Genomic DNA, 13,042 nt, shown 5'->3' on the forward strand with positions numbered 1-13,042 from the left:
TGCGTGACCTCCTTTGGTGCCCCTCATGAGAGGATGCAGGGTAAGCTTTTTTAAGAGGTGATAATATTTGACCATTAAATTCTCAGGTTTTGTGAGAGCAGGAATCTCCTGGCATGTCCCATGAGTCAGAATTGTGCATGCATCCATACATTTGTGCTTGTCAATAGTTTTAGAACTTGGTGCTCTTAGTGAAGGCAAAAGTGCAGCTAGGATCTTGGCAAATCATGAGAAATGTCCAATGGTCGGATCATGATAAGGCTGCCAAATAGAAAGAGTAAATTTAACATCATATCAGTCATGTTAATTCAAATCTAACTTTTAAAATTTTAAATATAAATTTTAAATTTAGACATGCAGCATTATAACAGGCCCTTCCAGCCCACATGTCCAATTGAACTATGACCCCTGTACGTATTGAAGGGTGAAGGTAAACCAGAGGAAACCCATGCAGACACAGGGAGAACGTACAAACTCCTTACAGACATCGTCGGATTCAAACCCAGGTCATTGGCACTGTAAAAGTGTTGTGTTAACCCTGCTGCCCCAAGTTCAAATTTTTAAAAAATCACACGCTGAAATGTAGAGAAAGTTTGTTTTGCGAGCAGACCAGCTACATAGAACAGGAGAGAAAATGCAGTACAGAGTTACAAAGTTAGCACAAAGCAATATTATTTTATTATTGTGAGGTTCATTCTGGAGTCTGAAAATGGAGAGAAAGAAATCCTTGGATTTGGTAGTGTATGATCTCATACTCATGAGTCTTCTTCCCAATGGGAGGAGGTGAAGAGGGTGTGGCTGGGGTGGGAGAAGTCATTTAATATGTTGGTTACATTTCCAAGGTAGTGGAAAGTGTAGATGGAGTTGATGGAAGGGAGGGGCTTGTGTGATGGTCTGAGCCACATTCATGACCCTGTGCAGTTTCTTGTGGTCTTGGCCAGTGCTGTTCCTGCACACCTCAGTGTTGGACCCTGACAGGATATCTTCAGTGGTGCATCTGAAACAATTGTTAAGGGATGCAGGTGACATCCCAAAGTTCCTCAGGCTGCTGAGGAAGTAGAAGTGCTGGTGCCCTTTCTTGGCCATCAAGTCGATGTGGGTGGACCAGGAACGGTCACCGAAGATGTTTCCTCAAGTTGTGTACTGTCTCCACCTCAAAACCGTTGATGCATTGAGCTCTACCCCTCTTCTGAAAGTCTATGACCATTTTCCTAGCCTTGCAGACGTTGAGAGAGAGTGTTATAATTGGCACCAGGCCACTAATCCTTCTCTCCCTTCTGTATTTTGACATCATTCTTTAAGACCTGGGCTATGGTGATGGTGTCATCTGTAAGTTTATTGATGGAGTTTGAGTGGTGCTTGGCCACACAAACATTTGGGACTGGGGTGTTAAGGATGAATATCCTCACTGATTGTGACCTGCAGTCGTGGAGCCAATTGGAACATGCAAAAGTAAAACAGAGGTATAGGCCCTTCAGGCCTCATGTCTGAATCAAACGTGATGCCAAATTAAATTAAAACTCTGCTTTAATAAATACCTTTCTATCTCTTGCAAATTATGTGTGTTTGTCTGCAAGCCTCTTAAACGTTCAATGCCTGTTACTGTGCTGTATATCTAAATTTAAGTTTTCCCCCTTCACCTTAAATGTATATTCTCTACTACGTGACAATTGTAACCTGGGAAAATAAATTTTGACTGTCTACCTTATCAGGATTGAAGGGTGTCCGCTTACAACAGAGATGTATTAGATTCGGCTCAAGACATCAGTTACTATCATTGGTCAAATTTAGGTATTCAATCCTCTTTAGATATTTTTATTGACCAAAATCTTGCCTCTTTTGAACAATTATCCACCAATTTTAAACCTAGACATTACTTTTTTTTGTTATTTACAGGTTAGGAGATTTTTGAATTCTTTAATTTTGAAGCTCCCTGAAGACCTGGAACATGATATAACAGGGATGATTTATAATTTCCAACCTAATTATGAAGGGCTGTTATGAATGACTTCTAAATTCTAGGGATAGTTCCCTGGATTGAATCAAAAACTATGTGAACAGGAGTTTCAAAAGTTATTTTCTGAAACTACATGGAATTCTATTTTGAAGCGAGTATTTTCATCCTCTCTTTGTGCTAGATACTCATTATTATAATTTAAGGTAGTAAACCGGGCTCACTAATCCAAAGTCTGAATGGCTAAATTCTGTTCTAATCTTTCTCCTAAATGTGTTAAATGTATAACTCAAGAAAGAAGGTGCATTGCATCATGTGTTCTGATTAGGTCCTTCTCTTTTTTGGAAAGGGGTATTTTGCACCTTGTCTTTAGTTCTTAATGTTACTTTGACTCCAAATCCTTTCTTGCTCTCTTTGGAATAAGTGGGCCAACAGTTTGATAATGACTTCTTCACAATCCCATGTAGTTACCTTCACCTCCCCAATCACTAAAAAGGGCCATATTAATGAGCTGGAAAGATGCTGTCCCTCCCACTCACACTCAATGGTTGTCACATATGATGGCAGGTTTAACTTTGGAAAAAATTAGATGTTCCACTACTGAAGTGAATCTTAACTTTGTTTTTTTTTATGGGGATCCTTTCTTAATTATTTTCAAAATGTGTAAGGTTAATTAGTTTCTGGTTTGTGACCCCATTGTTTACCTTCTTTTTAGTGGTCTGTTGTATTAAGCCAGTAGCCTCCGAAGGGAAGGAATCGATAATTAATATAGAACTACTTTTCAATGTAATGTAGTTTTCAAAACCATTTTATTACTATATAAGATTTGTTAATATTTTATTTTATTGTCATGTATCTATGTAACATTATTTTGATGAAACCAATGGCCAGAGGATGGTAAACCTGTGGAATTTGTGGAGGCTGGGTCATTGGATGTATTTAAGATGGAGATGGATGTTATTTTTTAGCCAGGGCATCAAATTTTATGGGGAGAAGGCTGGGCAGTGAGGCTGAGTTGGAAAATGGATCAGCTCATGATTGAATGGTGGGGAATACTCGATAGGCTGAATAGCCTATTTCTGTTCCTGTGTCTTATGGTCAATACTTATAATTTTATAAACTTCCTTCAGGTTTCAACTCAGTCTTCAATACTCCAGAGTTAACAACCCAATTTAGTCCAACTTCTCCCCATAGCTCATACCCTCTAATCCAGGTAGCATCCTGGTAAATCTCTTTTGTATCATTTAAAAAAACTCCACATTCTTCCTGTAAATGTGGTGACCAGAATTGCCCCATATTCCATATGCAGCCTTAAATTTTCTGGAAGTCATTGAGGCCTGTCACTCTACCACACTGGATGATGGTGATCTTCTTTAAGTAGATGGATACTTATGCCTGTTACAGGGAGAGGTTGAAGATCTCTGTGAATACTCCCACCAGCTGTGGAAGCTTGAAGGGCACATTCAGAGACCATCCTGGCCAGTCACTTTCTGTGGGTTCACTTTCTGGAACGTTGATCTATTGTCTGCAGAAGTGACCATGGGTGCAGGTGTGTCTGAGTTGAAATAGTGTGTGCCCTGGCTTATTGACCATGGACTGTTTGAAGGGAGCATAGAATGCATTGATCTCATCACGGAAGGATGTCCAGTTGATTACTATTCTGCTCAGTTTTTACTGTAGACATGCCCTGCCAAAATCGCCTGGTGTCTGTAAGGTGGCTCTGGCACTCAGGTTTGGTGTGATACTGCCTCTTGGCATCTCTGATGGCCTTGCACAGGCCATGCATGGATTTCCTGTATTGGGCTGTGTTGCCTAACTTGAGCAGCTAACCCAGCTTTCAGGAGTGAGTGGACCTCATAGTTCAACCATGGTTTCTGCTTTGGGAACAGACGGATTGCCTTTGACATGCAGTCCTCCACACACATACTGATGAAACCCGCGATAGTGATATTGTTTTCGTGTGATTGGTTGCTGAGTCCTTCAATGTGGACCAGTCTACTGACTTAAAGCAGTCATGTAGGATGTCATCAGTTTCCTCATACCAGCGACATAAGACTTTTATCACTGGGTCCTCATCTCGGCTTCTGTTCTTAAGCAGGTAGGAACACTGCCCAGTCATCTGATTTACCAAAATGTGGCAAAGGATTTAGCAGTTGCTATTTTTGATGTGGCATAGCAGGGGTTGAGGCCTTTGGGTCAGGAGATGTGCTGTTGAAATTTTGGGAGCACACTCTTGAAGTTAACTTGGTTGAAGCCTTTGGCCTTGATGAACACAGTTTCGAGATGCTTCATTCCAAGGCTGCTAGCTTCAAGTTCACCGGGGAGGAATGTAGACAGCTGTTATTTTTGCTGATGTGGATTCCCACAACAGATCTTAGGGACAGCACACCATAGTTAGGGGGTTCAGGTCAGGCTAGTACCAATATGTCTGAGAACCACATGGTGTTGTTAGGGATGCACACAGCTCTGTCTTTTGCCCTTCCTGAGGGAGCAGTGCAGTTCATCTGGTGGATGGTGAAGCTGTCTGGCTGTACAGCACAGTCAGGAGTGGATGGTGCAAGCCATGTCACAGTGAAGCAGAGCACACTGCAGTCCTTCAGCTCTCTTTGAAAGATATCTTGCCTTGAGTTCATCTAGCTTGTTTCCAATAATTTGGACATTTTCTAGGAGTGTGCTGGGGAGGGGGTGGTGGGGTACTGACATGTAATTTTGATCTTACCTGCAGCCCAGCTCATCTACCCTATTTTATGGATGGAACAGAAAAATAAATAAATTGGGGAAGAATGTACACATGTAAATGAGAATAGAGGAAGGAAAAGTTTTTTTCTAAAACTTGTAAAATGTGATCTTTCTGAAACTACTTAAAAAATATTTCATAAATTGAAGGAATGGCACTGCGCACATGTAGCTGTTCACTTTCTGATGGTTCAGCAGTCATTCACAATTATCACATTGATTCAGGGTACTTATTCTCTAAGTTGCTTGACTCAACTTAGTGGAAAATTAATCTTAAAACAAGGCAACTTTTCAAAATCATAGAAAGATTCCAGTGTGTAATGCCATTTTTTTAAAAAGGCGTTGTCACATTAATCAGCGAGCAATTCACTGGCTACCTCTTCCTCTCCACATTATTATGGATGATTTGTGGACTCATAGTCACATGTATTCTTCAGACTTTCAGATGTCATAATCCCTGCCAGCTCTTCTATCACATTCCAGTTGTATGTAAATTGATGTATCTCTTTAAGAATCTTTAGCATGTGGCTCAGCCTTCATAAGCCTTTAGAGGCTGGATTCTATCAAGCTATTCTTTGTCAGTTAGAGGTTAAAGCATTTCTCTTTGTGAATTATTTTCAGGCATGATTTTTAAGTCAAGTGCATTATGAATGTAAGTGTCTACACATTCATCCCCATCATAATGCTACACATTATAGTAGCAGTTTGGCGGGCAGCAACCTCCTTTGAAGAAGACCGCAGAGCCCACCTCACTGACAAAAGGCAAAGGAGGAAAAACCCAACACCCAACCCCAACCAACCAATTTTCCCTTGCAACCGCTGCAATCGTGTCTGCCTGTCCCGCATCGGACTTGTCAGCCACAAACGAGCCTGCAGCTGACGTGGACTTTTTACCCCCTCCATAAATCTTCGTCCGCGAAGCCAAGCCAAAGAAAGATAGTAGCAGCAGAACTTTGCTCTGCACCTCAGATATACAATTTCATTTCTAGGATGTCAGCAGAGTCTTGCTGTACCATGTGTTGCATTTAACATGACCAGAAATGAATATCTAGGCAAAGCTTTTTCTGTTTTTGTTCATTGGAGAATGGTTTCTTCCCCTCCTCTTGTTCAAACTTGCTTTTAAAAGCTTGTTGTGGTGGTTTGCACATGGAAATATGATATTTGATGGACATGCATGAAACACTAATATACTAAATGATCTCCCTTGATGTAAAGTATTAAACAAAGTAAAGCAAGTTTAGAGATTATTGGTTACTGTAATTAGACTAGGATTCCTGTGGCAATATTAGACATGGTACCCCTAACATTATAAATATTTATGTACACATGCAATATGGGAATTGTTCACGTGATATCCTCCCAATAGTTAGAGTGCAGTTACATTGTGACAACTTAATATACATAGGTTGCTTTATCAATTTACATGGAACTTTGTAATGGAAGAATTTTGTACCAGGTGCATGCAGGGATAAAATTAAGCACAGAGTAGCAACCATATGGCTTGCGATTCAGGGAACCTTGCTTGTGTGAATTTGGAATTGGCTTGCCTGTAGAAGGTGGGAGTAGATGGAATATTTTCTGCCTGGAGGCAGGGCCAGTGCCAGACTATTTTGTAACTTAGGCTGGGCTGAGCGGGATGGGAGATGACTGGGCTGAGCGGGGTGGGGAAGGCAGGAGGGTGGTGCACTGGCCAAGCTGAGTGGCGGGTGCAAATTTGCAATATGTGCACTGAACCACTTTCTCCCTCCCCCTTACCAGACAACGCATGAACTTAGAGTGCGCTAGTCAGAAACATGTCATTCATGATGCTGAGGTCCTGGAGCTGTTGGAATCTCCCTTCAACAGGACCCCTCTGAGGTCTGCACCCTAGGCAGCTGCCTAGTTGGGGTAATGGTAGTGCTGGCGTGGCCTGGACGTCACTAACTAGTGGTGTTCCACAAAAATCTGTTCTGGAAACCCCTGTGCTTTGTATTTTTATAAATGACCTAGATGAAGAAGTGTAGGGGTGGTTCAGTAGGTTTGCAGATGACTCTAAGGTTGTTATTTACAACAGGATGTAGACAGAGTTGGATGGAGAAGTGGCAGAAGGAGTTCAATCTGGATAAATGTGAAGTGATGCACTTTGGAATGTAAATTTTGAAGGTGGAGTTCAAGTTCATTATCATCTGAGCATACATATACAACCCAATGAAACAATAATTCTCCGGACCACAGTGCACACATAAACACACACAATACACACTGCATAATAGGCACATTATATAAAGATATAATTTAAAATAGATACAAATATTTTATGATGATTTACTTGATTACTGTTCATCAATTTCACAGCCTGTGGGAAGAAGCTATTTCCCAGCCTGGCAGTCCTGATTTTGATGTTCCTGTACCCTCTTGATGGCAGGAGGTCAAAGATATTTTGTTCTGGGTGGAAAGGGTCTTCTATAATTCTTTGAGCTCTATTTAAGCAATGCTGCCAATAAATGTTGTCAATAGAGGAAAAGGAAACACCAGTGATCTTTTCAGCTGTTTTGATGATCGTCTTGTTATGGGCCCAGAGGACCCCAAAATCCAGCAGCAATAGAAATTCACCAAGACAAATAGTTACTTAAACAAAAGTTACTTTTAATTTTTTTTAATATAAAAATAGGATCAAACTTTAATTTATTACTATTAACTTACTTAACCCCCTTCTAATACTAAGTGCACATGTATGGAATATATATAAGTTCAGAAAAGTTCTTTGATTCAAAGTCCAGTCTCACTTCTCACTCCTCCAAGATCACCAGTATCAGGTAATTCTTATACTGTGCACAGAATTTAACATTTATGAATTTTCACCAAGCTCTGGTGCTTCAAGGTAATTGGTTACTTGTTAGTTTCAGAGAGATTTGTTGCTCATTGGACACACACAAATTGATTCCCTTCAAACAGCCACTTCAGTGTCTTGCCGACGAAACTTGCCCCATCAGGGTTTTCCAGATGATAACCTCTTTCTTTCAGGACACCACAGAGTTCCTTTTTGTTTCCCTTATTTCAAGTGAAACACTCGAGCCAGCCATTTCCTCTTGTATGGACTACAAGGGTTTTCAACAGGCTGAACTCAGAACTCACATCCTGTCTTCAAAATAGGGTTTCAACAAGCTGCCATGACTATTGAAACCAGTTTTCTCTCTCTCTCTCTCTCTCTCTCTCTCTCTCTCTCTCTTTGCTTGCAAAACCACATGACCTTCTTAAAACAGCAAATTGCACCAGATCCAAATTTCTGAGCCCGTGCGTCTATTGCTTTCAAAACACAGCATGTCCAATTAATACCTACTTGTGAAGTCTCTTGAGCTTGGGTTCTTCTATTTGCACCTCCTTATGAAAACCTTTAACAAAACTGTTTTAATTGTCTTTACGAAGGGACTGGGCCCAGAATGTCTGGTTTGAGCAAAGCTCTTGCATTTTAAATTATATCTGTTTTGTGGAGTGTTTGTGACCTACATTACCCCCACAATCTAGCTCCTTCAAAAACATATATATAATATAAAATATAATATATTTGTCATGGTCTGTATTGACTTTGTAGCACCATACCAAGCAATGATGCAGTGGCTAATGGCAGGATTCTTGACAATGTAGAGGAACAAAAAGATCTTGGGGTCCAAATCCACATATCCCTCAAGCCAGCCGCAGAAGTTGATAGGGTGATTAAGAAGGCTGGGCCTTCATTAGATTTAGACAAATGCTGCATGGTAATAGGCTACTTTGGCCCACGAGTCCATGCTGCCCAATTAACATACACCCCCTGGTACGTTTTGAACGGTGGAAGGAAACTGGAGCCCCTGGGAAAAACCCCATGCAGACACGGGGAGAATGTATAAACACCTTACAGTGCTGGATTCGAACCCTCTTTCCGATCATTGGCACTGTAAAGGTGTTGCCCTAAGTGCTATGCCATCTGTGCCACCCAGGGGATTAGACAAGGGTTTGAGTTCAAGATCTGTGAGGTAATGTTGCAGCTCCATAAAACTCTGGTGAGATCACTCTTGGAGTATTGTGTTCAGTTCTGGTGGCGACATTACAAGAAGGATGTAGAAGTTTTAGAGAGGGTACAGAGGGAGATTTACTACCATCTTGTCTGGATTGGAGAACGCATCTTATGAAACAAGTTTGATAACCATAGGGCTTTTCTCTTTGGAATGATGAAGGATGAGAGTAATAGAGGTATACAAGATTATAAAAGGCATGGATAGGGTGGACAGCCAGAACCTTTTTCCTGGAGCAACAATAGCAAATACAGAGGACATCTATTTAAGGTGAGTGAAGGGGAGACATCAGAGGTAAGTTTGTTTTTAACACAAGGAGTGGTGAGTGCCTGGAATGCATGGCTGGGGTTGGTGGTGGAGGCTGATACAGCAGGAACATTTAAAAAGCTCTTTGGTAGGCACGTAGGAAAGGAGTAGATTGTTGTGGACTAGGTTTACATAAGTCGGCACAACATTATGGGCCAAAGGGCCTGTACAGTGCTGTAAAGTTCTTTGTATTGTACATTAATTAAGTGTGTCACTTTCTCATAATTTATCAAATGTTGAAACTTGCATTTGAAAGTCCTTCAACTTCCAGGATAATGATATTGAGCTTAGAAGATGAACCTTCACTAAATATGCAAGACAGTGCTGGCTGCACCATATTTAGCTTCCCAAACTCCGTTCTATTGGCCATTTTGGAAGTGGAGTACATCACATTGCTCGTACGTGTTGATAAATTAGCATTAGCAAATCATAGACATATTTCCATCCTGTTTTATTTCATTTTATATCATTAATAGGTTTAATCATAGGAAATATAATATTGAGTTGTTTTATCTTTATAAATATTTAATTTTAAAGTTCTGCCTCTGGCAATATTAAATCATTGGGTGTAAACAGTGTAATCCACTCACGATCAAAGGATCCATCTTTTAAAGAAATTCACTTGGGGAGGGTGAGAGACACCATTTCATTGGAAATTCATTATTGAGATATTTTAAGCAAATTTATTCATTGTGTCAAATTTGGATTATTTAATTGACCTCCAAATAATCTTTCTTTGCATCTTACTTTTTCATCTTTTCTGTCTTTCTCTGTCTTTGTGATGTCCATGTTGTTCGCAAAGTTAATTTATCCTTCACTCCTCTGACTACCTGTTGCTCTGCAAAGTGCATTGAAGAGCAGACAAGAATTATTAGGTGACCTGATATTTCCCATAGGAAATAATTCCCCTGCATCTTTGGGAATTTTGTCGGTGCCCTTCTTGGCTGGCATGGCTGTTTTCTGATTACATGAGCTGAGGCAAGTGAGTGGGTTGTAAATTTCCTGCAGTGATGATCATGGGCTGTATTCATTAACTTCAACATAACGTTAGATCTTGCTGAGGCTGAAGGTGGATATTCTAACACTTTGCCAATATATATATATATGCAAATTTATCTCTTCAATGAGATGTTGGCTAATACCATGCACAGTGGTATTTCTTCATACATGTAGTAGCCAGAGATTAATATAATAATACAAATTGCAAAAGAAAACATACTAGAAACTACATACATGGCGGTATATATTCCTTCCCCCCCCCGCCCCCCCCCCACCACACACACTCTAAATAATGAATGTATAAAAAATAGAATATAGTTATATAAAGGAAAGAAAAGAGAAACTTTCAAGACTACACAGAGGGATGCCGTCCCACACACATGTTTAAACAGAGTTCTTTAATACAATTCAGAGGAGATTCCCACAGGACCAGAGGCACAGGAAGCACAACATTACAAATTTAAACCTAATGTTGAGTATACGGGTGCCAAATTTGTAAAAACCTAATGTATTTATTTCTTAAATTATAAGTAATCTTTTTCCAAAGGAATACAGCTTTGAATTTCTGTATTCCATCTTGCCATACCCAAATGCATATCTGATTTCCAAGTAACTGCAATACATTTCTTTGCCACTGATAATGCAACTTTTAACAAATTCCAATTGATATATTGACAGTTTACATTCAGGTTAGTTCATTCACTATTTCCTAATAAAAATAAATCTGTATTTTGTGGAATTACAACACCTTTTACTTGTTCCAAAAATTCCCTAAATCCACTCAAAGAAGGTCTTGCCTTGGTACAAGACCAATTTGAATGTAAAAAAAAACTTCCTACATCCTCACTACACCTCAAACATTGATCAAATAAATCTGATTTCAATTTATTCAATTTTTTGGTGTAAGATATCTTGATGTAAGAAAAATTATAACTAACTAATCTATACCTTACATTAATAGTGTTAGTCTTATAATCTCTGCAAAGATCTGCCCATCTTTGCTCACCAATTGTTCAAATCTAGTTCCTACCTCTGTCTATATTTATGAACTCCGCGTTTAGGAGTTCCTATTTGTAATAAAGAATATATTATAGAAGTAAACTTTACAATTCTTCTTCTAATAAGAATTTCTACTTTACTACAACCAGGTAATTGCATGGTTGGTCCCAGCTTCTCCCTCAAATATGCTCTCAATTGAAAATAACAAAAAAGAGTATTTTGGGTTATTCCATTTATATTTCTCAATTGTTCAAATGGCATTAATTGTGCCCTTTTATAATAATCTTTAATTCTAATCCCCTTACAAAACCAAATATCTAAAAATTGAATATTTTTTGAAAAAGAGAATTTTGAGTCAAAGGCATTTTTAGCAATATACATTCTCTTACACCAATTTCATCATTTATTTTCTTCCAAATATTAATCAAATGTTTCACAAATGGTGTTGAACCATCAATTTTGCATCATATTTGTATATGAATTATTTTGCTTTTCTCTCCTATTTTATTCATTTCTATTTTAACCCATGTCAATTTTTTTTCTTTCAATAAAAGAAGCAATAAGTTTCATTTGTGCCGCTCGATAGTAGTTTTTGAAATTAGGAAGCTGTAAGCCACCAATTCCTATTTTCATGTAAAACTTTCTATAGAGACTCCTGAGATTTTACCTTTCCAGAGGAATTTCCTTACAAATTTATTAAATTCTTGAAAATTTTTTTAAGGTATTAAAATAGACATTGTATATTCATCTTAATACAATTGACCCTTCCCACTAAAGTGGTAGATAAATAGATCCATTAAAAAAAATCTTCCTCAACCTTTTTAATTAATAATAAATAATTCAATTCATATAAATTATTCATATTATTATCTGTAAAAATCCCTAAATATTTACTACCATCTTTTGGCTATTTAAACTGGGTATCCCTTTGGCATTGACTATAGTCTCCTTCCATTAATGGTATAATTTCCCTTTTATCCCAATTTATTAAATTAACCCACAATTTTTGGTGAGTCGCCTTTATGATTGCATCAGCGTGGAGGCTCCAGGACAGATCCTCAGAGATAATGACACCCAGGAATTTGAAGTTCACTACTGCACCCTCGATGAGGACTCGGTCGTGTTCCCTTGACCTTCTCCTGAAGTCCATAATCATCTTCTTGGTTTTGCTGATGTTGAGCACAAAGTTGTTGCCGTTACACCATTCAAAGAGCTGATCTATCTCCCTCCTGTATGGTTCCTCGTTGCTATTTGTGATTCTGCTAATAACTGGTGTCATCAGCAAACTTGTAGATTGTATTGGAATTGTGTCTGGCTAGACAGTCATGGGTGTATAAAGAGTAGAGAAGTAGGCTTAGCACGCATCCTTGTTGGGCGTCTGTGTTGATGATCAGTGAGGAGGAGATGTTGTTTCCAATTTGTACTGATTGTGATCTTCTGATGAGAAAATCAAAGATTTAGATGTAGAGGGGTGTACAGAGGCCTAGAGTTTTGACCAAAACTGAGGGAATAATGGTATTGAAGGCCAAGCTGTAGTCCATGAAGAACAGCTGTATGTATGAATTGCTGTTTTCAAGGTGATCCAGAACTGGGCGGAGAGCCAGCGATATTACATCTGCTGTGGAGTGATTGTGACGATAAGTGGGTCCAGATCTTTGCTTCAGTACATGTTAATTCTGGCCATGACCAGCCTCTCAAAGCATTTCATCACAATAGAAGTTAGTGATACCATACAGTAGTCACTGAGGCAACTCACTCTGCTCTTCTTGGGGACTGGGATGACTGATGCCCTTTTGAAGCAGGTGGGAACCTCTGGCGTAATGAGAGGTTGAAAATGCCCATGAACACTCCGGCTAGTTGGTTGGCGCAGATTTTCAGTACCCTGCCAGGTATGCCATCAGGGCCTGGCACCTTGAGAGGGTTCACCCTCTTGAATAATGTTCTGATGTCACCCTCAGAGACAGATATTACAGGGTCCTCAGTCTTTTCAGGGATTCTAGTAGGCATTATTTGGTTCTTC

The 13,042-nt window shown here is 39.3% G+C and overlaps 1 protein-coding gene across 4 annotated transcripts in view; it reads left to right on the forward strand.

Moving 5' to 3' along the window:
• The window catches only part of satb2 (SATB homeobox 2), a 240,128-nt gene that overhangs the window by 163,537 nt on the left and 63,549 nt on the right, over positions 1–13,042 (forward strand). The window lies entirely within an intron of this gene.

The sequence above is a fragment of the Narcine bancroftii genome, chromosome 4 (assembly GCF_036971445.1).
Source record: "Narcine bancroftii isolate sNarBan1 chromosome 4, sNarBan1.hap1, whole genome shotgun sequence".
Lineage (NCBI taxonomy): Eukaryota > Metazoa > Chordata > Chondrichthyes > Torpediniformes > Narcinidae > Narcine > Narcine bancroftii.